Genomic DNA, 23,888 nt, shown 5'->3' with positions numbered 1-23,888 from the left:
GGACAAGGAAGGTGGTATTTATTTCTTACTTGCTGATGGGGAAACCAAGGCTCAGGAAAGCAAAATAACCTGCATTTTACGGAGCTGGGAAGTAGCAGGCCCAGGGTGGGACAACAGGTGTGACGTTTCAGTGCCCAGAGCACTTTCTTCCCTCACCAGCTCTAGTTTGTATGTATGGACAGACACACTTTCTTTGACAGATTCCAATGTTACCCAACTAGAGATATGTTTATAGTTCTGTGAATTTAACAAATCAATTTTCCTGAGCAAATGTCTCTGCTTTGATTGCTTTTGAACTGAGAAGGATGCATCTCTGTTGTGTGCACACAGTGTGGTGTTGCAGAGCTGGTCCCTGAGCTGGGATGACAGTCCTGCTTTGTCACAGTGGGCCGAGAGGCACGGTTTCCTCCCTCGGGGCTCTCGGTGCCTTCCCTCCCTGGGAAGCTGATCAGCATTCTTCTCCAACAGGCCAGAGGCAGAAAGGAGCTTGCTTTCAGTATTTTGTCTTTTGTAGTGCCCCCAAAAGGACTGGCAAAGTGGCAAACAGCCCTCTAGCAAGCTACAGGTGTGGCCGGTCGAGCCACATTTTGGCCACTGCTGAATCACGTTACTCCCGAAGTAAAGCATCCGTGTCCCCCCCCCCCCCCCCCACCATTGTCTGTGACATAAGCCTCAAACTTCTCTTGGAATTCCAAGCCTCTAGCGGGGCGGGAGCCTCCCTGGTCTCCCCGGGATCTCCGTCTCAGGCCAACAGAGAGCCAGCCTTCCAGGCTTGCTGAGTGGCTTTTGCCACCGCCCCCCTGTCAGGACACTCGCTGCCCTTTGGATGTCACCTGCTCGACTAGGTCTGCTTCAGCTTCCGCCTCGATGGTCAGCCTTTGGTTAGTTTGCTGTAACAATTTGCTGTCTCTACTGGGCTGCCCTAGTCCCTGCTGCCCTCAGATCCCTGTCCCACAGGATCTTGCAGACTGCTGGGTGTGTCATAGGTGCTCAGCGTTTGCTGACTTGAAGGACTCAGGTTTTGTTTCTGCATGGGATCAATAAATCGCAGAGCACAGCGCACTCGTTGGAGACTCTTTGGAAGAATCTTCCTTCGTCTTCTTGCTCCTTTCCACCACAGGATTGAGTGGAACAGAGTATGCGGCTGGGAGTTAGAGAACCCAGGATGCTAGTTCTTTTGTTTTTTAAAGATTTCATCTATTTATGTGAGAGAGGAGAGAGAGCTCAAGCAGGGGGAGTGGCAGAGGGAAAGGGAGAAGCAGGATCTCCACTGAGCAGGGAGCCCAACATGGGGCTCGATCCGAGGACCCCGAGATCATGACCTGAGCTGAAGGCAGAGGCTTAACCCACTGAGCCACCCAGGTGCCCCCAGGATGCTAGTTCTGATTTACACACCAGCCTTTATGACCTGGGCCAGGGCAGCCTCAGTTTCCCCAGCTGAGAGTTGAGTATGAGCCTGATGACCCTCTATGCACGCTAAGCCAGGTGGGCCCTAGCCTTGTGCACCTGGGTGTGCTTTTCCCACCCCAATGGCTTCCTTGCCTCAAGTCCTATAAGATTCTGTGTGCCTTAGAGCAGGGCCCTTTTGTCTGTTTCACTAGAATGGCCCTAACTGCACATCCGACATGAGCAGCAGCTTCAAAAGCCTCCGACCAATTGGAAAGCATCCACTTCCCTGAGACCCCAGAGATCCCACAGTCTAAAAGTCCTTCGAATCTCTATTGGCATCTTGCTGATTTTTCTCCCGTTACATAGGATGACCGGACAAGATGGATAATACCAATATTGTTTCTCAGTTTCTCCTTGGACCTGCCATTGTTGTGAAGGATTGTTTTTGAATTTCCTGTGTATCACTCCCACAGTGGGTCCTCTTTTATTAGTATTTGACTTTATTCTATTAAAGATAACTGTAATTTGGAGTCAGTTCTTGAGGTTGAGGTGATTTAAGAGAAAACAAATCTTACCCATTTACTCTAAGTCTGTGTCGGTAATGTCTATGATATTTATGGCATTAATTTTGTAGGCAATGTATTGTATAGCCAAACAGCATGTTATGTACAGGAATGGTGGCGCTTTGAAGTATGTGTCCCGTGGTAGCTTTGTCCTCAGGCGTGTAACTAAATATGAACACAGATTCAGTGACCGAGTGAGTATTCACAAACCTCAGGCTCTGGCAAACGGCAGTGGGAGGCCAGTGTGGACATGCTAGACCATGTTCACGACGTACCTCTCATTCATCTCTTCTCTCCATTCCTACGTCGGCCGCACTCCGGGGCTGCTCTTTAGTTCCTCCCCTGGGTCATTACAGAAGGATTTTGTTTGACTCTCTGGTTGTACATAGCTAATCCATCTTGTACGTGCCCACCAGTCAGATCTCGCAGTCCTGGTTACTGCCTACTCATCCCCTCGCTCAAGGATACTCTCTTGCTCCCCATTGTCTGAGTGAGAAGACGACCCTCAGGCCTGGTGTCCAAGCCCCCCTCCATGTTACCTGATGACCTTGTCTGATACCTTCCTGCCCCTCTATCTGATTCACTCATGTCCACACCCTGTTGCCACCACCCATCTCTCACAAACTCACAAACTCCCTTCAAAGCCTACTTCTGGGACCGATAACTCCCAGCCTTCAGGGATTTGTTCCTCTTCCAAACCTTGTAGCTCTTAGTGTGGCCTCATGTACAGGTTACTTATTGCTGTGTAACAGATGATGCCACAATTTAAAACAACAAATGGTTGTGTTAGGTCAAGAATCCGGAAGTGGCTTAGGTGTATGTTTGTACCTCAGGATTTCTTGGGAGCATGTAGTTGGGCTGTCAGTCAGAACTGCAGCCATCTGAAGTTTTGGCTGGCGTGGAGGATCCACTTCTAGGCTCACTCAAGGGGCTCTTGTCAGGAGACCTCAGTCCTTCTCCACTTGGTCCTTACCATAGGGCTGCTCAATGACACGGCAACTGGCTTATCCAAAGCAAGCGAAGAGACAAAGATGGAAGCTGTAATAACGCCTTTTGTAACCTCATCTTGGAAGGAAAAACCATCACTTCTGTGGGGCGCACTGACCAACTGTGGAACATGGCCCCTTGAAAAAGGGACTAGCAGAGGGCAAGGTCATTGGGGGCCACCCTGGAGGTTGACTACTGCACCTGCCTTGTCTTTCTGTATGTATATATTGCTTTTCCAGCTAGTCTGGGGACTGTTAGAGATCAGAAACTGGTCTCATTCACTGTTGTTGCTTCCCTACTTCCAAGTGCTTTTTCCTGGAGATGCTTATTTTATCTTCATGATAACCTGTTGGGCTTTTAAAAAACTAATTAATTAAAACATGTGCAGGAAACTAAGGCCCAGAGGGATTAATGTAAGTCAATCAGCTACTATATGACTGTTTGTGAATTCACTCCTAGGTCTTCCTGATCTAAAACTTACGTTTTTTGCATTTTACAAATAATTTACTGATTTTGATTTCTGTAAAAGATTGGCTACAACCTGCTTCTTGCCTATCAGCTTTGGTGACAATTAAAAGGAACAACTTGGTGGCACCCAGTGATGCAGGGAAGTCTTTCTTCTATAAAGCAGTTCCAAGACAGGAAGAGTTTCTAAGACATTGTCCTAATCAACTGAAACCTCATCTTCTGTGCTTTCATTTATTCAGCAACTGTTTAATCACAGCCTGTGATTTATCTGACTGTTGTACTGAGCAGGGAAGCTTAAGAGGCCCATATGAGTGCCATGTTTCAAGAGTTTCTTCACATGTGCTCCCGGCGGGGGGGTGGGGTAGGTGGGGGGGGGGGGGGGGGGGGGGGGGGTGTGTGGGGACAGGTCTCATAGGTCTCATCCGGTATCTTCCACCACAAGACATTGCCTTTCACAAAACCTTACTCATCTGCTTCAAACAGAATGAGAATGGACTCTAGGTTCTCTAGGTTTGGTGGGCTGGAGCCATAATTTAAGCTGGAATATCTCCTGATAAATTGTCCTAGATACTGTGACTCCATTCACAGGGAGGTTGGTGTGATGGCGGGGTGGGGAACAGGAAGAAAAGAAGAGAAAAAAGGGGAAAAGGAAGAGGAAAGTCTTTGCTGTACCCTCGAACACAAAGTTCTGGTGGTTGAATTAAAGGAGCTTTGATTTTCTTTTTCATTTTGAACAGAACTCTGGCCCCCAGAGTTGACTTTCAAAGTGTGGAATGAGTATAAGTGTTTCTAATTTCAGTCATTCTTCCTTTATTCTCTGCAGAAAGGGGAACATGGCAGGTGGCTTTCGAAAACTTGAACCCTTCAGAGTTTTTGTGTTCCCTCTCATGATCATCTTTTAAGTCTGTAGGGGGCATTTAGACTTATTCTGGTAATGCTCCTTTGGATTTTTTACTTACTGGCTAAAGGTACTTTTATTTTTTTTCCTATAATGTTCTTGATTTAGGTATGTCCTCCATTCCTTAGGCCTAGAAAAGTTTTTAGTATTGTTTTTCAAGCTCTTTTCTTATCTCTGCCTAGGTATGCTTTTCATTTTTTATTCCCCTCCCACCCCCGTCACGGCCATGGGGTGGTTTAAATATTACATGTCTCACCACACTGAGTTTCCCCAAAACTGTGGAATTTCTTGGATCTCTTTAAAGAGTCTGAAAACACTGGGGGGGAGGAGGGGATGAGAAGGGGATTTGAAGAAGAATTGGGAATGAGCTTTCTCAGGTACTTTTATATTCCTGGGTGATTTTAAGTGGTTTTCCATGGAGACATTCTCTTGTGCGGAGTACTCAGGAGTCAAATTCTTTTCTCGGGAGCTCTGAGAAAGTTCCTGTTCTGATGACAGTAGAATTGTGTATCACCATTTTGTTTTCAGGTCTGCCGGGATCTCTATCTATATGCAAATAATACTTAAATATTTATGTGGAGACATACCCTCAAGTGCCAAGTATTTCCAGAAACGTCCGTATGTGTTTGCAGTTCCTTCTCACTCTCACCCCCGACATAAGTGGGCATTTCAGTGTTCAGGGGAGCAACTCTAAATCCTTGAGAGAAGTTACCTGGTCAGGTAGCTTTGGTCAGTTGAGGTCCATTTTATGGGGCCTACACAGACACAATTCCTAGGAATGCCATAGGTAAGACTTGCCCACCAGAAAGAAAACACAGTTTGGAGCAGCAAGATGAGTGTCCCTTTAGGTAAGATTTCCTTAGCACCCAAAGGGCTGCTTTGCCCCTAGAAGGAAGAGTACATGAATCCAGAGGGTAGACACAAAAGGAATAAAGGTGACCTGGTATGTTGGTCTCAGTCCCTTCTAGTATGTATACTAAACTTGCCAGCAGTCATTATCATGTGTATGCAAGCACTTAGCTGTTCATCCCGTACTGTCGTGGGTCTTACCTTCTTTGGCTTCACAGAATCCCTGCCCCCAGCTCCACTCCCTCACCACCATGAAGCACTAAGTCCTGTTCATTTTGTAAAGAGAGACGCTAGTAGTAGCTCAGCGGCTAAATGATGTACCTAGCTCCAGCTGGGAAAATAGAATTTCAAACCTAAGCCTTTTTTATCCCCCAAGAACCCAAGCCTTTTTGACTTCTCATTTAGTACACTTACCTGTCTCTGTCCCTAAGCTGACTGTGCATTCACTAGCTTGACTTCATACACGGAGAATGATACGTTTCTCGTTCTATTACTGCTGCTTTCCTCCACCTCTGCTCCCATATTTCATGAGGTCAAGACCAGAGACCCTTTTGTATTTCTAGTTTCGGTTCAATGCTCAGAATATGACAGACATTGGAAATCATGGTGGTTTCAAATATGTCCACAAATTCTTTGACAGTCCCTTCAAAAGACGGAGCGTATTCTCCTGGAATGTGGGTTGGACTTAACGACCCATTTCTAACAAGGAGAAAAAAAGTGGAAATGGCAATGCGTATCTTTAGAGATTAGATCATAAAAGGCGCTGTGGCTTCCTCCCTGCTCTTTCTGCTGGATCGCTTTCTCTGAGGGAAGTTAGCTGCCATGTCACGAGGACACGTAGGAAGTCCTAGGTAGAGTCCCATGTGGTGATAAACTGAGGCCCCTGGTCAGCAACTCGGAAATGGATTACTTAGCCCCAATTAGGCCTTCAGTTAATTACTTAAATGGCAGCCTCACAGAGGACCCTAAGTTAGAAATAGCCAGCCCTACCGTGCCCAAAGTCCTATTGTACAGAAACTCAAAGATAAGGAATGAATGGTTTAAGTTTTGGGGGTTCTGTTATGTAATAGTGCACAAACTAATATGGAAACGAATGGACATTCATCCCAAGAGCTCCAGGCTCATGATGTTTCTGGTCGTTAATGTTAGTGACTCAGTGATACCAACTGTGATTTATACACACCAGCTAGTCCTCTGTTATTTTCTTTTAACTCTGAAAAAATGCACAGCAGTTTCGAGGGTTTCCCAAATTTTATAATCACCTGGGGATCATTTAAAAGCCCACAATCTAACTCAATGAAATAGAACATCCTAAGGACAGGGTTTTGGAATTTATGTTTTGTTTTGTTTTGTTTAAATGGAGATGATTCAGATGCAGACAGCCTCCCCTTGTCCAAGGGTATTGTTTGAGAACCACTGGACTGGAATGCTTTCTCCGTATTTCAGTTCTGATCATCAAGGTTTGTTATGGATAATTGTGTCAAGTTCTCTTGCAGGGCCTTATCTTAGAGTCTCCCGCGGTAGGGCAACGTGTCTCGGAATGAAGAGTCATTGTCAGATCTGCAGGTTGATCCCCACTGCCCCGGGCCGAAGCTCCGTCTTGTGCTTGGCATGGAGCCCACGTCAGACCAGGGGTGGGGGACGTCCTGTCCAGGCACTCCATGGGACCCAGAGCGAGAACAGAGACAGGTTCCAGTGTAAATGTTGAATCTAATGCCTGAGATTAGTCTCAGAATCAGGCGTGTGTATGTTTGAGCATCTCCTCATGTATAGGGACTTAAGAAATTTCCTTCGAGAAAGGAAGGAGCGTAGAGGAGAACTGGTTGCTATGGTGAGCGCTCTCTGGGGTGAAACTTGTTGGCCTTCTAAAATGAAGGAAGAAGTCCTAATCCCATCGTCTGGTCACTAGATGCCGACAGAGTTGTGGCACAAACAGGGCATATTCTGAAGGTGTATTTTTCCTTCAATGAAATATTCTAATCCTAATATAAAATCAGTTGTTCATTCAACGTAGATGCTCCTGGGTCCAGGAGCCCTAGGGGAGCGTAGGGCTCTGCCCTGTGATGTACAGGCCTTTGCCACAACGGTGGAGATGAAGCTGGGCCTGGAGTCTGCACCTGCGTATTCCTATGGACGACAGCTGAGGAGAAATAATGCAGACAACATCTATTGTACGAAAATGTGAATTTTGACTGAGATCCTAAATATGACTCCAATCCTCAAAAAACAAACAAACAAAAGAAACAAATAAAATTAGTTCTTCAAACATTATTACTGTGCCCTGGGTGTTGTTTCTGTGATGTATACCGTCTGGATGTGTATGCCAAGTGTCAATATTTGTTGTCTGATCTGCATTTTTCAAAGGGAGAGTGTACCTATTTCCCCCGTGAGCTCTGGTTGAAAATCCCACCTGGCACTCAGTAAGTGTGTGGCTTTGAAAAAGTCCTTTCCTGCTTTACAATTCAAGTCTTTTCATTGGAGAAGGGAGAGATGTAGACAGATGATCCAAGTTCTCTTCTGAACAGGGGAATCAGTTCAGCATCATCGCAGTTGACTAGGGCAGCTCTTACAAGATATCGCAGGCTGGGTGGCCTAAACAACAGATTTATTTTCTCTCATTCCTCGAGGCTGGAAATCAAGATCAAGGTGTCAGCAGGTTTAACTGAGACCTCGCTCCCTGTCTTGCAGATGGCTTGCTTCTCGCTGTATCCTCACTTGGCCTTTCCTCTGTGTATGTGGGTTCTCTATGCCTAGTCATGTGTTGAATTTCCTTCCCTTACAAGAACACCAGTCAAACACCAGTCAAACCGCCCTAGTGGCCTCATTTTAACTTAATTTCTTTAAAGGCTCCATCTTTAAATAGAGTCACAGTTGGAGTTCCTGGGGAGTGAGAGCTTCAAAATAATGAGTTGGGAGGGGCACAGTTCAGTCCATAACAAGCATCCAGATTACCTTCACAGTTATTAGAGAAGTGCTGGCTGGGGGTAGGTGTGGGGCCCCTTGGGTGTCTTTGGCAGAGGTAGAACAGAGGAAACCCCTTTAAGACATCTGGTCCTTTCCCGGCTTTTCCAGAAGCAAGTTCTGAGATTATCTCTGTATGTCAGAAGAGTCAAAGTCACAGAATGCGATCAGTAAAGAGGACCTTCAAGTAATGCCCCTATTTAACATTAGAGGAGGTGGAGGGGTAGAAAGGGATTGTATTATGTTTATAATTAGGTCTCTTGATTTATAATCCAATTACTTCTGCTGAAAGACAAATCAGAGTCCATAACCATAGTTTCTGTCCTCAGTGGTGCTTCCCTCCAGTACCTCTTGAGACACCCCAAATTAGGAGCAGTATGACATTTTTCCAAGCTCTAAGGAGGGGAGGATATAATGGTACTTCACAGGGATGTGCTAAGAACATTCCAAAAATAGTGACATTCTGTAATCAAAAGCTTTTTGTCCAGGAGAGGGCTTTTTTCAACACTTTCTTCTTGGTCTCCTGAGTGGGGCCGGTCTCTCACCACGAGATCTAGGATCAAGGGTGGTAAATCTGTAAAATGGCAGAGTCTTGTTATATTTAAACCAGTGAAGAAGAGCGAGAAACGGTAATAGAAGTGATCCACCAAATTTTTTAGCTTAATTTTGGAGTCAGGACTGGGAACAATTTTTGATGTCAAATACTTTTAGAATCCAGCAGACTGTTGAAATATTTTAAGAAATTACATCAATTTGTTATTATTTCTTTCTGGAATCCATAAGTGGCTTGGGAATCGGAGATGTGACCTGGCACCTTCTCTGGGTTAAGTGGAATAACATTTACAAATACCATTTTATACTTTTAGGAGTTATTTTTTTTTTTAAAGATCATGGGTAAATCAAATAAGAATAATCCTGTCAAGTATCTGTCTCTGTGATAGAAACCAATCATTTACCTAATTCAACAGACATTTCCATTTGTTCTGTGAAAGAATTCTGTGAGCCTCCCATTGGTGGTCCCCATTTGTCTTACTCCCATGATAAGATAATATATCCTTGTTAACCTACTGAGAGAAAGGCGGCCAGCTTTTCCCAGAGTCTGAAACAGGGACAGCTGTGTTTAAGCACTGGCTACCTATTATTTATAAAGTGAATCATCTGAATGCAAAAATAGAGATATCTTTTAGTATTGTACAAGAATGATTTGCCACTTTTATTGTATGTCTGCTGTTCATGAGACACAATATTTGCACCACAGACCCACTCCCTGTTTTCAGAGGGTTCCAAAAATATTTATTCATTCAAAGAATACTTAGAGATGCTTCCTGCGTGGGGCACTATTGATAGAGAAGCCAAGAGCTGCCACAGAGACCTGCTCCTGCTCTCGGAGTTTTTATTTTAGGGAGGCCTTCGTAAGATAATTTTACTTTTGAAAGTAAAACTGCAAGTTGGGCTAAATTTCCCAAAAGAAAGGAACTTGATTCTAGGAGCTCCAGGAGCAGATATCCAAGGGGCCTGCCCCGGGCTGGAAGGCTTCCCTGGGAACCTCACTGTAGGGTGAGAAATGGTGGGGAAGGGGGAGGCTCAGCTGGGACACCTGAGTGGCAAGGGTCCCACGGGGCAGGAGGAAGAATGGGAAACCACAGGTAGGGAAGGAGAGAATTTGGATTCTTGTGTGTCTTCTTTCTTTTTCTGGCGTGACATCAGGGAAAAATCACTTTACTTCTTTGGGCCCCATGGCCTTATTTGCATCAATTAGAGAATCTGAGGGACCTCAGAGTCCCTGAACTAGATTGTCTTATATACACAAATTGCCCAAGCGCCTACTGTGTACCAGATAATCTGATCGGTCCTGACATGCAAAGGTGAAGTTAACTGGAATCAGGGACCTGAAGCCGCTCGACCCAGCCACAGAGACCGATGAGGCAGCCGTTTGTGGCGCTGTATTGTGTGTGTCACGGGAAGACACATGACAGCGGGATTAGCCCTGGTGGGAGGAGAAGGGCAACCTGAAGGACTTCACCTGGTACAAAGACCTTTCCCCAGAAAGCAGGGCGATGTCAGCCTGGGCAGCCGGCGTGGTAGGAAACAATCCATGAAGGCTGGAAATAGTCACTGGGACCATACTCAGTAACATTACTCTGTACTCTCAAGTATTTATAATGTAGGGATTATAAATACTTTTGGGATTCGGCATGCACCCCAATTTCCAAGGATGGCTATGGAAATCCTTGCCCCTAATCTCCTTGCTGTGGGAGGCTGGGGAAGAGGAAACAGTTCTCGGGCTCGGGCTTGGTTGCCCATCTGTCAGAAAATGCCCTTTACACAGCGGGGTTCTAGCCACTTAATTATTGTTTGTGGGATATTTGGAAGTTCAGGTCAAGGATAAATTTCTGTTGCAGAACTGAAGGCACACAAGTAAGACGTTTAAAAATGAAGTACAAGGGGTATTTTGTTTTGTTTTAAAGGGTTTTTTTTTGGTTTTGTTTCATTTTGTCTTTGTAGGGAAGGATCTTATTGGCTTTTCTGTGCTTCCCTAGTTGGGTCAGATTGTCAGAATATTCTGTTATCCACCAGAGAAAGACAAGAAGAGCTTTTTTAGAGATGCTCTAAAATTATTTGGTTTATTCTCTTAAGTATTTGGCTTGAACAGGAAATAGAATCTCTTTGCCAAGACACAGTTAGCGTTCCTGGGGTAGTGCTGGAAACTGGGTTTTAGTCGCTCAGTCTAAATGTGATGAGGAATGGAACAAAACTAACAGGATCGGTTGTAAAATGTGTTTCCTTTCCTACCTTTGAAAAGGACTTGAAGGTCTTGAAAGAAAAAAGACCCGAGTATATACATCACCATTAAAATACAGGACAAAGCTGAAACCTCACAAGTTTTGTCTAACAGCAACTGGACTTTTGTTTGCCTTTTTTTTTTTTTTTTTTTTGACCAAGGTATAGAACTATTGTTAATATTGTTCTTGTTTGGGGGCATGAATTTTAGGTGAAAGATCCCTGGAAGTCTAAGCAAAAAAGGGGAGAAGGGTTGCCTAGCAACTTGCATTGACTGATAAAAAAGAAAGCAGGTCAGCCTGTCAGGAGATCTATGCTTTAATATATGTATTACACCGATTTTTATACTGTAAACATTAAAGCATAGAAGTTTCCATAGCTTCCATAAGTTTTCCAGCCAATGGCAAACTCTCCTTGGTGAGGCAGCTCTTTTACGTGGACCTTCGGTAAAATCTTATACTTGGTTGAAGGTATTTCTTATATGGGGACATAGCTAAGGCAGTCCAGGTTTGCAGTTTTCTATTATGATTTGATACAAGGAGAAAATATCAGTAAGTGGACAGATATCACCCTGTTTCCACTGGGGTTTGAAAACCCATGTGTTCACAAGAACGGCCTGGGGCCCTTGTCAAAATATGGATTCTATGCTCCTCCAGATTTGCTGAATCAAAGTCTCTTGCTAAGGGCCCAGGTGTCATTTAACAAATGCACCAGGTGATTTCTTATACTCAAGCAAATTTAACAAATGCACCAGGTGATTTCTTATACTCAAGCAAATTTAGGGAGCACTGCCACAAATGGTTTTCCTTGACTTTTTCCTTCTCGGGTGGGCTTTGTAACAGTCATTTTGAGCATCAACGGTGATAGGAGCCTGAGGCAAGAGAGGGGACGAAGCCCAGCAGAGCCTGTTCAATTTGCTGGTCTGGAGCCCTAATGTCACTCCCCTTCCTCGAGCTACGATGCTTTGGGAAGCTGCCTGTCAGCCCCTCCAGGAGCCTCGTCATCTGTAACACCCTAGATCCTGAAAACATCTCCCCGTGGTAGGCAAAACAAGTATACCATATTTCATCCATTTTACGTCTCTAAAATCTGTATGCATTTTAGAATTGATGATGTAGGAATTTGGTGGCACTTTGTTTTTTTGGTCTTAGGGATATAAAATATATAAAATAACTGCATCTTTCTAGTCAAAGGTGTCGAAGGTCTGATAAACTGTAGTTGCTCCTTTTCCAGAGGAGGTACCTGAGGCACCAAGAAGGTAATGTGACCTTGGAGATCCACCACCAGCTGGGGGAGCCCAGTCGCAGACCCAGCGCTCTGTCCTTTTGTGGTTGTTAATGGTCAAGTAACCAGCTGGGATGTACATTTATCTGCCAGCTTGACTGGGGCCGGAGGGTTCCACATACAGGCGGGCTCACTCTCATGGCTGGCCAGTTGATGCCAGTATGGGAGGGGGGCCTTAGTTCATCTCCGTGAGTTCTTCAGAGTGCCCACAATGTAATGACCAGCTTCCCCCAGAGCAGGTGATCCAAGGGGCCAAGGTGAGAAAATGTTAAGTGCCTTTTATGACCTAACTTCCCAAGTTGCATGTTGTCAACGCTTACACGTTCAGGTTGCCACACGGACCTGACTGTTCGAGGGGTGTCCACAAGGGCACGGATATCAGAAAGTGAGGCTCACTGGGGACTGGCTCTTGCCTTCACGCCACACTCCTTTTCCAATATCGTGCTATCCTGATCAGTTTGGCCCTCTCGTATTCTTAGGTCAGGTTCTCAAGTGGAATGAATGAAAACTCTTTGGGATTTATGTCCTATTCTGGCACTTCAGAAATTTTAATGTGCCTAACAAATTCCCTGGGCCCCTTACTGAAACACAGACTCTGATCCAGTAGGTTTAAAGACAGCCTGAGAGTCTGCATTCTGACCAGCTCCCCTATAACCTTGCTTCTGGCTCTCCTCCTTTCATTTTGTCTGAGAGGCAGATAGTTTAGGGAGAAGGAACTAGGGGAACCAGCCTGTTTCACTAAATTGGTGGAGGGAAGGAGAGGTACAAAACCGATGTGAGCCCCTGCATTATTAGGTAGACCGCTCACTGCAGCTGTGAGCTTCTTCCCTGTGAAGGTCAGGTTTCAGACAGCAACAGCTGGGTGCTCAAAATGGCGAGGTAATTAGCTTGCGGGGGGTTGGGGTGGGATGGAACACAAACAGTGCTTGAAATGAAACGTGTCAATGCATTATTCAGAGCTCAGATGCCCGTCGGTGGATTCCTCATCCTCCTTTCTCGCCTCTCCCTTCTCCCTCTTATGCACACACGTGAGCACTCAGGAAACCTCTAGACCCACAATGTATTTCCCTGAATAAACTGAAAATCAGAGCTGAAATCCCCTAAGTGCTCCCACTTTAAGCTGCTTTGCTGTGATCTGGAATGCTGGTCCTGGCACTCTGCCTTTCTTCTTGCCCAAGGCAAACCTGCCTGGTGTCTTTCTACACATCAGTTAAGAGGAGCTTATTAGACTGTAAGCTCCAAGGGAGGAGCTGTGTCTTTTTTTCTTTCTTTTGCTCATCTCTATGTCGTACCACACACATACACATACATTATAAATGAATAGGAGGTGAATAAACCATACTAACATGTAAGGGGGACCTTGAAACTTGCGATGGAACACAGGGACCTCCGTCTTCACATATCTAGTGGTCGCTGGGGACCTTGGGAAGGGGATCAAGTGTATCACCTACCACTTCCCCATCAGCCATGCCAGTCTATAACTGTAGAAGCTGAAAATTGCTGTTTCCTGCGTACTTACTATGCGCCAAGCATGTATACCATTAATCCTCCAACGACCTGAGAGGAAGGTAATGATCACGCCCAGTTTGCAAAGAGGAAACCAAGCCTGTGAGGTTTCTTTATACAGCTAGTAGGTGGTAGTTGTGGAGTCTGTCTCCAAATTATGGTGATTTCAACCTAGGGCTGTTACTTGGTACCCACCATCGCAGAGTAAGATGTCCAGAGAAGACAACAGAATGGCATGCTATCAAAGCCGGAAGGGCTGTCAACACTGACTTTGTGTACTTAGTCTGCACCTGCCCTTGGTGCTGTGCAGGGTACTGAGATGCAAGAATCCACACACCAATGGGATGTGGGTAGACATCACAGTCATTAGCTGAGGCTGCCCATGAAATACCAACCAGACCATATGTGGCTGGTGGGAATGCCACATGATACAGCTACTTTGGGAGACAGTGTGACACTTTGTAAGAAAGTTAAACACATTCACTTAACAAATGGCACAGCTACCACACTCCTGTTTCTGTGAGAGAAATGGAAGGTATGTCCACAAAAAAGACCTGTACACAGATGTTTGCAACACTTTTGTTCATAGTAGCAAAAATAGAAACAACCCAAGTGTGTGTCAGCTGTTGAGTGGATGAACAAAGCCTCATAGCCATGCAATGGATGGCAATAAGAAGAAGCAAGCTATTGATCTGATGGATTTAGTGATACAGATGAATCTTAAAAGTGTCACACTAAGTGAGAGAAGCCAGCCATGAAAGGCTATATGCCTTGTCATTTATGTACGGGTCAGGAAACGGCAAAACTATAGGGACAGAAGTCAGGTCAGAACTCCTGGGACCTGGGAAGGGAATCGACTGCAAATGGGCATGAGGAAATGGGGGTGGGGAGAGCGATGGAAATTTTCTGTGTCTTAATTGTGGCTATAGTTACAAAACTGTAAACCTTTGTCAAACTCATCAAACTGTATCAAGGGGATAAATTTTATTGCCTGTAAGTTATACCTCTGTAAACACGGTATGAACCAGTCCACACCTGCCATTTTCCAGATGGGAACACTTGGCCCAGATGAGGAAATGACTTGCTAAGTAGAAGTGCATTGGGCATACAGGTTTCTCACCCCAGCCCTGAGGCTGAAGTGAGCTGGAACCTTGGCCTCCTGTCATAGACCACAGCATGTTCTAGAGAGGTCGGGAGTGCTGATCCCCAGCGCTCAGTGCAGCACTGAGGGTGACTTTCAAAAACTCAACCTCTACTGTGAGGCTCATCCGGCTGTTTGACCTGCAGTTTGGCTGGAGGGCTCCTAATTAGGAAAAAAAAAAAAAGTACGTTGCATTTAGCCAGAATCCAAGAATATATAACTTCAATAATAAACCTCTGTGTGTCTATTCCATTCCACTTTTTTGGGAAAGGGGGAAAATGGCAAAACAGGATGTTAATGTATTTGGAATCATGCCTTGTAGGACATCACCACCGAGTCAGTCCAGAAAGAACAAAATATCCTGGAGATTTACACCATCTTGTTGCAGAAAGCAGGTGCACTTCGGAGTGAAGACAGTCCTGATTTTAGTTCCTAAATCTTTTCCTTTCTAACATCGTGTCCTTGGGTAGCCACTTAACTTCTCTGCCTGCAGCATAGTGACCATAATTCCTACTTCACAGGGTTTTTACGATGTGTAAATCAGAGGTTGGGAAATAGAATTCCAGGCCTGGGTGTGATAGACTTCTCTAGTACATTCATCACTGGGCCATGTGCTTTACATAAATTATCTGAACCCTTAACAGCCACAATCCCCATTGTGGAGATGATCAGCCGACAGTAGATAATCTGCCAGCAATTATACCACCTGGCCAGAACCACTGCGCTGTGTGCAGATTGCACTGAGTGATGGCGGATCTGAATTGAGCCCTGTTTATAAAATAACTGGGTTGGGAGATTGGGAAGAGTGAAATTCTGCTTCTTAGTTTGAAAGAAAGTATTGTTGTTGTTGTTGTTAAAAGGCATTGTTGTCGTTGTTATTATTATTTCCTTTTTAAGAAAGAACAGGAAAACAAGGCCAAAATGAGGGCCCTGAGTGTGAAACTCCCACTTGAAGAGAAGGTGTCCTCCCTGGTCTCATCTTCACTTGGCCTCCTCTCTTTGTCCAGAAAAAAATACTCCAGCAACCCAGGAGACCTTGTGCTAGTTAGGGCCCAGCTCAAACCAGAGAGCCAAGGAGACTTCCCATCTGCTTCTCTGCAGGGTGACCCTCTGCGGACATTCTCAGGACTCACAAACCCTGCCTGCTTTCTGAGAGTCAGAGGCTAGCTCAAGACGAACTGAATAGGGTTGATTTTATTAAACTTGTTTGTTTTTCTTCTTTGATAGCTGAGATAATATACCAAGTAAGCTTTCCATCTTCATTTAGAAATATTTCTCAGTCTGTCACACAGCAAGTATCAGCATAGATTTACAAAACATCAACTAGTTTTAATCACCTAAGACAACTAGCAAAATACCAACTGGCAAACTTACCAAAGACTGTAGAATTGGATGTTGAGATTCCTCCATTATGTGCTTCGCATGCCTGGACTCGGTTGTCCTCTTCTAACCATTGTCTTCCAGTGTGACATGGCCAGTTAGACGTGTGGATCCTAGTATATCCTGTTAAGAATGATGTACTGTTTTCGTGTCATGGGTATTACACACAATGGGCATCATCCTAGCTGAAAGTAACCATACGAGGTTCCAACAGACAGAGAATATGATCAATGTTAAATCTGTACATGGGGTGAAAAGCACAAGATATTTTAGGTACCATAGATTTCTCTACTCCCTAGGGGAGAATTGTCTTCTTAAATGGTTAGGAGTTTGAGGACCAGAAAAGCTATTGTCAAGGCTGGTGGTCAAAGTGGGAGACTCTGAAGACAGAATCCCAACACCAGCCCAGGGCTGTTTCCGCTAGCCCACACCACATCCCCTTTGTGTTGGTTATTTAATAAATTCATTTCACAACCCGTAGAGCACAGTAGGAAACAATGCAATTACTGAACCATAGGAACACAGCTGCCAACATCTTGTTGATTCAGAATTGTCCAAACACTTCCATGTGGGGGCGGGATTGATGCAATTTGCTGGTTCAACAGTTGACATTGATAAATTGGAGTTTCATTTCCTCAGCCTTCTGTTGGAGGTGCTAATGAGCATTGAAAGGCCGGAGAAACACAGGAGGGAGACAAGGGAGAATCTTGCCTGATCTACATACTAAGTAATTGAGCCTGCATGATGGAGACTTGACACCGCTGGGTGGTAGGTAGACTCACTGAAGGCACTAATAAAGGCCAAATAAAATTAGCACCGGGAACATTTTTTTAATTATTTAAGTTCCACTTGCAGATTGTGTGGGCTGGTCTCCTCATTCATTAGAGAGAATGTTTGCTTTCCCTAATATTCTTTTGCATGTTTCCTGAAATATTCTTTTCTCTTTCATGGGGCACACTGCCAAGATTCCTTGGCTTCTGGAAAATGAGGGGGTTGGACCAGATGATCTCTGAGGTCCCTTCCACGCTCCATTTTTTTCCTTCCTTGGCAAGAGAATCTGCCCGAAATGAATTGCATTCCCCTACACACACATTTATCCAGGCCTCTGTTTTCCCATTCATTTTCTTCTTCATTCAAAAAGCATTCGGGATGCTTACGATGTGCCAGTTACAGTGCGAGGAACTGGTAAAGTGGGAAGGGGGCCAGGGCACCACTAGGCCCCTTCTTGCATGAGTTTCTATTGTAACAGGGAGACAGATAAGTAAGTAGAGCAGGTCAGGGACATCCTGGGGTTGCACACAGCAGTATCCAGGCACAGAGGAGGGTCCCTAAGCTGGACATCTTCATGGAAAGCTGTTCGGAGCGTGTAATATCTTAAGTTGCCCCTTGAAATAAGGTGAAGATTGGGAGGAAGGAGTATTTCCATGAACTTTCTTCTGAGTCTCTCCCAGGACTTCCTGAGCATCTTTTCTGTATGTGGCTCCTAGAAGGGGATTTTGAGAATGTCCTAAAACACCGGCATGGCATGATGTGGAAACACAAAGTAGAGAGAAAAAAGAATGATTTTTTTGGAGCAGAGAGGGCAAAAGTTAACAAAGCGCCGATGCTTTTAAAAGGTTAAAAATTATAAGTGACAGTCTTAAAAATATTTATTTCATAATTCCCTCCTTAAAGGTAGTCTGTGTACTGCAATTAAGTGATTGATCACATCTTTACGAACATCAACTATTTTAGTCCAATTGTTAGAGCTGAAAATCCTTTTTATGTTGTTTCTTCTCATTTGATACACAAGGCAATTAATGGACAGAAAAGTTCATTGTTTCTTTTCCCCAGAATTCAGATAGTTTAATAGCAGAAGTAGCTCTAGAAATCACCCCACATAACCAGACCACCTTCTTTTGTCACAAGTTAACTCAAGATACTATCTTGTCTAGAAAGTTTTCTCCCATACACTATTCTTTCCCACTTGGCTAACAAACTCCAACTGTAAACCTTCCCTCATAGTTTTTGTCAAGTTATTTGAAGTCTTATTACACATCCTGACATTCTTTAGTAATTTATTTTTTCTTCTTTAATCCCAACAGATCTCCACTGGACTTTTATACCACGGGCCTTAGGTACTGGGGTGCATTATTCTTGCACTGGGCAAGCTTGTGGTCTGAGGACCGGTGGATGACATGGTTTCGTAGGATGAACTCTTAAGTTCTTCCTTTGGGATTCAAGTCCCTCAGTGATCCGACCCTATTCTTACTGTCCAGGATTCTCTTGATGAAGCTGGGTGTTTTGCCAACATAAAACATTGCTACTTTTACTCCCAGAGTTCCCACAGAAACAAATTCCTACTAAATACATGTCAGCAGAGAGAGGAGGTAGGGTGATTTTTGTCTTTTTTGCACCAAAGATCGTCATGTCTGTGGGATACCCTGCTAGTAGAAATGTTTGTTATTATTTCGATGATTTTTATATTTTCTCATCCTCTTACTCTGTTAATTTATTCAAAACCAGAAATCAATTTGAATAAAATAGGTTGGCATGAGTCCTGGACTTTCCAAATTAACCTTTTACATATATGAATTTGTATATCTTGAAGTCCAAGCCAGCCATGAATAATCTTTTTCCTTCTCTTCATCTCTTAGTCAGAAGAGTAGATTTATCTTGGAGAAATGCATTTTGTTAAGCTGTGAGTAGATGCAGCTAGGCATTCTCCAGCTGCAAGTCATTTTAGAGATTATCAGACATTTATTTACTCTGTTTTTAAAGCCAATTGGATCTATTTTTTATGGCATTAATTAATATTAAAGCTGTTCTAACCAGAATTTCTTTGCAGGTAATATTGATTTTCTTCATTTTAAATGTGCTTGGTTAAGGCCACCTATAAATAGAGCTCAGAATATTCAGTGTGAAAATATTATGCATAAAAATGCAGATTTAACTTTGAACGACTACTAGTTTATAAATGTGTCAAAAATCTATCATATTATATTACCATATTCTATCATCTCTGTTTAGTAGAAAGTATAGACGTCGAATGTCACCTGATTGTTGGCATTAGTATGTTGGCCAGGCTGTCATGAAAGGATTTATATTTGTACAGTTACAGCCCATTTCACCACTTCCATATGGTAGTGCCTGACTCTTAAACCAGGATGGCAGAGCACAGGTTGAAGAATTTGGAAACCTTCATCTAGATACTCACTAGCTTTGTGAGTTTCCTTTACTTGCCATGCCTGTTGGGCATTCAGTTTTCATGGGTGCTGGATGAAGTGGTTACACTAGAACTTCTCAGGACCCACGCACTTTGGAGACAGATGAATGTGAGTGATAGAGCGTTTCCGTCATGCACGCAGAGAAGGAAAAGCCCTCAACGATGACTGGGAGAGTCACCAGCTCAATGAGAGTGGCCAGGCTCTTTCAGCTGGCTGGGAGCTCTACATCCCTTTGGACCTCATGCTGTCCTCACGGCCACGCTGGGAACACCTCCCTGGGGTGGCCCTTTACTGTTTACGAAGCCTGGTCATTTGCATTTGCTCTTGTGTCTGTTAGGATAACTTCTAGTGGGCATTTGAAAGTGTGAGAGTAGTGAAGTCAGTTGGCAAAGTCCCATTTTAATAGTCCCACCACGCGATCAAAATTAGGGTCCTGTATACTTTTTCTATTGAGTCTTGTTTTGGGGAAAAACCAGAGATTAAAGTGAAGCAGTAGAAGCCACTCTTCAGGGTTCTTCCTCTTCTCAACTACATTTAGAAACAACTTCTACTGAGAATGAAGAATTTAGGGGCACCCAGGTGGCTCAGTAGGTTAAGCATCTGCCTTTGGCTCAGGTCATGATCCGGGAGTTCAGGGCTGAACCCTGCATCAGGCTCCCTGCTCAGTGGGGAGTCTGCTTCTCCCTCTGCCCTTCAACCCGCCCGTGCTCGCTCGCTCTCTCTCAATCTCTCTCTTGCTTTCAAATAAATAAATAAATAAAATCTTAAAAAAAAAAAAAGAAGAATTTAAGCAGATTCTCCACTCCCTATTTTCCTTTGGATTAATACCATCAAGCTTGTTTGGGGCATGTGTAATTAGCATCTTATGGCTTGCTACTAATGATGTCTTTTAGTAGCCTCACATTTAACAATATGATAGGTATGTATTCATTTGTTTAGAATCAAATTACGTATTTTATTGTTTTTCAAGATTTTATTTATGTGAGAGAGATAGAGAGTGAGAGAAAGAATGAGCAGGCAGCAGAGGAAGAGGGAGAAGCAGATGCCCTGCTGAGTAGGGAGCCTGATGTGGGGCTTGATCCCAGGATGCTAGGATCATGACCTGAGCTAAAAGCAGATGCCTAACCGACTGAGCCATCCACGCATCCCTCAAATTATGTATTTTATATAAAAACATCCCAAGTAGCGCCTAGGTGCACGAGTGCCATGTTAACTCCATTTGCAGCCAGACTATAATTCTAGTCTGACCAGCTTGTTGTTTGAGGAGCTGGAGTTCGTTCTGCAGGGAGGGAGAGGGAAAGAAGGGAGCAGTTTGGAAATTGACAAGAGTCATCTCCCAGGCACCCCCTGTTGCAGCCTCTTTGTCTCTTAACTTCTGTCCTCCATGCCTCCCAGCACTCTGATGTCCCACCATGGTATCTTGTTAATTGACAGATGGCTCTGTCCCCTCTGAAACAGAACTCCCATTTGGACAGGGCAGGTGGTCACCACAGCAGTGAGAAGGTCACACTCTGATTGAACATGTTTATACTTGGGAGTACAGGGTAATTTGAGCCTTAACTCCCAAGAAGCATTATTCCACTGTCTTTTTGTAATTGTGAAAATGAACCTAACTGGTAGAATTTCCGGCAAGAGGAGAGGGAAAAGACAGAAAATTTTGGCCTGGAAGTCTGTCTCCTGGTTAAATTTTCCTTGTCTGCCCCTAGCTTTTCCAGTTTCTTTCATTTCTGGACCCCCTAGTGTTTGAAAGCTTGGGTTACTCAGCCCTCTCCCAGGCAGTGGTAGAGGGTGTGTTATGAGGATGAGCTGGAGGAACGGGGAAGGCAGATGGGGTCAGTCGTTACCACTTACCCCTGTGACATCTGTAAGTCAATTTCGTCTTTTAAGTCCCGTACCTGGGTTCAAGGATCAGATTCACAGACTATGAAACTTTGGGCCATTATTTAACTTCAGAGTGTCCATTTCTTCACACTACCCAGGGACGTTACAAAAATTAATACAGAAACAATCTTTGGCCCGAAGAAGTTGCTCAGTAAATAGGTTATGTTAATAGGAGGCCAGGGGTGGTTAGAGGCCTGAGCAACACCTGGAAGGCAGCCTCGATTAGAGATTTCAGATAAGTGATTTGTTGTTTCAGATGCTGCTATTTGAAGGGTGCCTAATGTCAGAGACCCCTCTGATTGTTTTAAACCAATTTCGGGGAACAGAAAACGGGTGGTGAGGCCGCGTGCCATGCAGGTAGCCCAGGGGTAGTACCTCCAGATGTGTGCAGATGAGGCCAGCTAGACTGCTCCCGGGAGAGGCGGCTGAGAAGCCCCGGGCAGGATGCTGGAGGAGGACTCGCGCCCAGCCTGAGCAGCCCCTGGGACCACACGCTTTCTTTGGCAGGCCTTCATCGCCTGTCTGAGGCGAGAATCAATACCAAAGAGAAGGTGCCAGATCGTTCATTGCCCAGAGTCTGTCTGTAAATCCAGCACCTGCTATTTTCTCTCTGACTGCTCTAAAGAAACTTCCACACATGTCTTTTCCCTGCAACACGCTCACCTCTAGACTTCAAAAGGACTTTGGAATGGTCTGAAATTACCTCTTGTGTTGTTCGGAGTTGTTATTTCCTGCGAATTAAAGACGTATTCTGTTCCATTCTGCATGTAAGTTATATCAGCACTCAGTATGTCTCTGTTTCCTTTTTGTTTCCATGTGTTCCCTAGTACGCATGAGTTGGAGAGAAATCATCTGTCTGCAGGGTCTGTGTTTGCCTCTGTGCAGACCCAGGAGGCGTGTGCTTACCACCTGCTCGCTCTGCCTTGCTACAAACTCACTGTTCCTACAGCTCTGCTTTCCCTCCACTTGGGCATATAGCACCCTTTCTCTGTCTGGGCTCCCAAGAGTCCGCAAAAGCAGTGAAGACCGTCTGGTCTGTCCACCTCACTTGGTCGTGCGGATGTGGGCTGGAGAGAAGTAGAGAGGACCCCTGATGCACCTCGGGAGTGTCAGGTGTCCGGGTTCACACTCAGAGTTCTTTGGGGATCCCCGGCTTCTCTGACCAACCCCCTCCCCCATTGCTGTGAGGCTGGAGGGTCCACTCTGCATTCTGCCTATGCTTCTCCAAGCCCCTGACCTGCCTCACAGGGTCTGCGAAGGGGTGGGTAGAAATAGTCAAATGAGCGAGTAAAGTTGGCAAAAAGTGAAGTCTTTTTTAGACAGTTTTAGAATGATTAGAGCAGGGAATTAGGAGCCCCCCCCCCCCAACAGCGTTCTGTATAGAGTAGATCTTTTGTAAGCACTGATTTATTTTTCTGCTGAAGGCCAGCCTCAGGCAGAATTGGGGACTAGCCAGCTGGATGTGATGCAGGGGTTTTCAAACCTTCTTTCCCTCTCTGTTAAAGCTGCAGTATTCTTACTTCAAATAGAGGTGGCAGAGGAAGCCCGATATATAAAACAGATAAAAGATGGTTGAAGAGGGGGCTGGAGGCCCAGGTTCTGTCCTTGGGGTGGAGGACGCTTCCTTACCCTTCTCACCTACTCTGTGGGACGCCTGCTCCCCATCCCCACCCCTGCTCAGTTTGGAAGCTACCATTGCCGTGAACTGCCAGTGAACTTTGCAAGTCAGGCAACCCTGCGTTGGTCACTGTTGGCAAATCCTTTAACCACAGAGCCTGATTTTTCTTTTCTTGTAAATTGAGTATAAAGCTTCAGACTGAAGGATTTTTTTCATGTAAATATTGAGGTAACAATCAACTTGGTTCATAGCAGATACACTGTAAGTGGTGATTCCCACCTCTCTTTTTATCTTTTTTTTTTTTTAATTTTGTTTTCTTTTCCATTGTCTATGCTGCTTTCCCTTAGATGTCCCCTCCTTCTTCAGAAGCCCAGAGGCCTCTGGCACCAGCAGTCTGCCAGACACGCTCAGCTCTCCAGGAAAACTGAGTCACTTGTATTCTAGTGGCTGCTTGGGATGGCTCTGTCATCCCCAGGAGCTTTTCCTTTGGCATTTCTGGATTCTAGCAGAACAGCTCCATTCCTGCCTCTCTGAGTTTCCGTTCCTTGAGAGCTGGCCCAGTAACTGACATGCAGAGGAATTGTATTGCGGGACTTGGTAATGGTTCCTTTTTTACAAACAGCAGTCTGACTTCTGTCCATGGTTGAGTACTAGTCTAGACATTTATGTAACAGTGCAGTGACAGGATAAGGAGGATTCCTTAAAATCCTCGCATGCTGCCAAACTGCCTTCCAAATCGGCTTGTGTGCCGATCTCTCAAGACCTATTTGACTTTGTAACCAAGGCGTTCAGAAGAGCAACAGCAATACTGAAAAATATATATCACTCCAGTATAGGACTTTACCTTGGAAAAAAAAAAGGTTGAAGGCTTGACAAAGAGCATTTTAGGGAAAAAAAAAAAAAAAAGAATACATTTGTTGAATTTTGGAGACAAAGATAGAATGCCCTTAAAATCATGGATAATAATAATCAAAAG

General features: G+C 44.6%; 1 protein-coding gene across 3 annotated transcripts in view; it reads left to right on the top strand.

The window, feature by feature from the left end:
• LOC116862374 (protein MB21D2) overlaps nt 1-23,888 on the top strand; it is a 109,530-nt gene that overhangs the window by 62,953 nt on the left and 22,689 nt on the right. The window lies entirely within an intron of this gene.

The sequence above is a fragment of the Lontra canadensis genome, unplaced genomic scaffold, assembly GCF_010015895.1.
Source record: "Lontra canadensis isolate GAN:19392208 unplaced genomic scaffold, GSC_riverotter_1.0 scaffold237, whole genome shotgun sequence".
NCBI classification, from domain to species: Eukaryota; Metazoa; Chordata; class Mammalia; order Carnivora; family Mustelidae; genus Lontra; species Lontra canadensis.
Note: the sequence above shows the minus strand (reverse complement) of the source record. Positions and strands in the feature narration are given on the sequence as shown.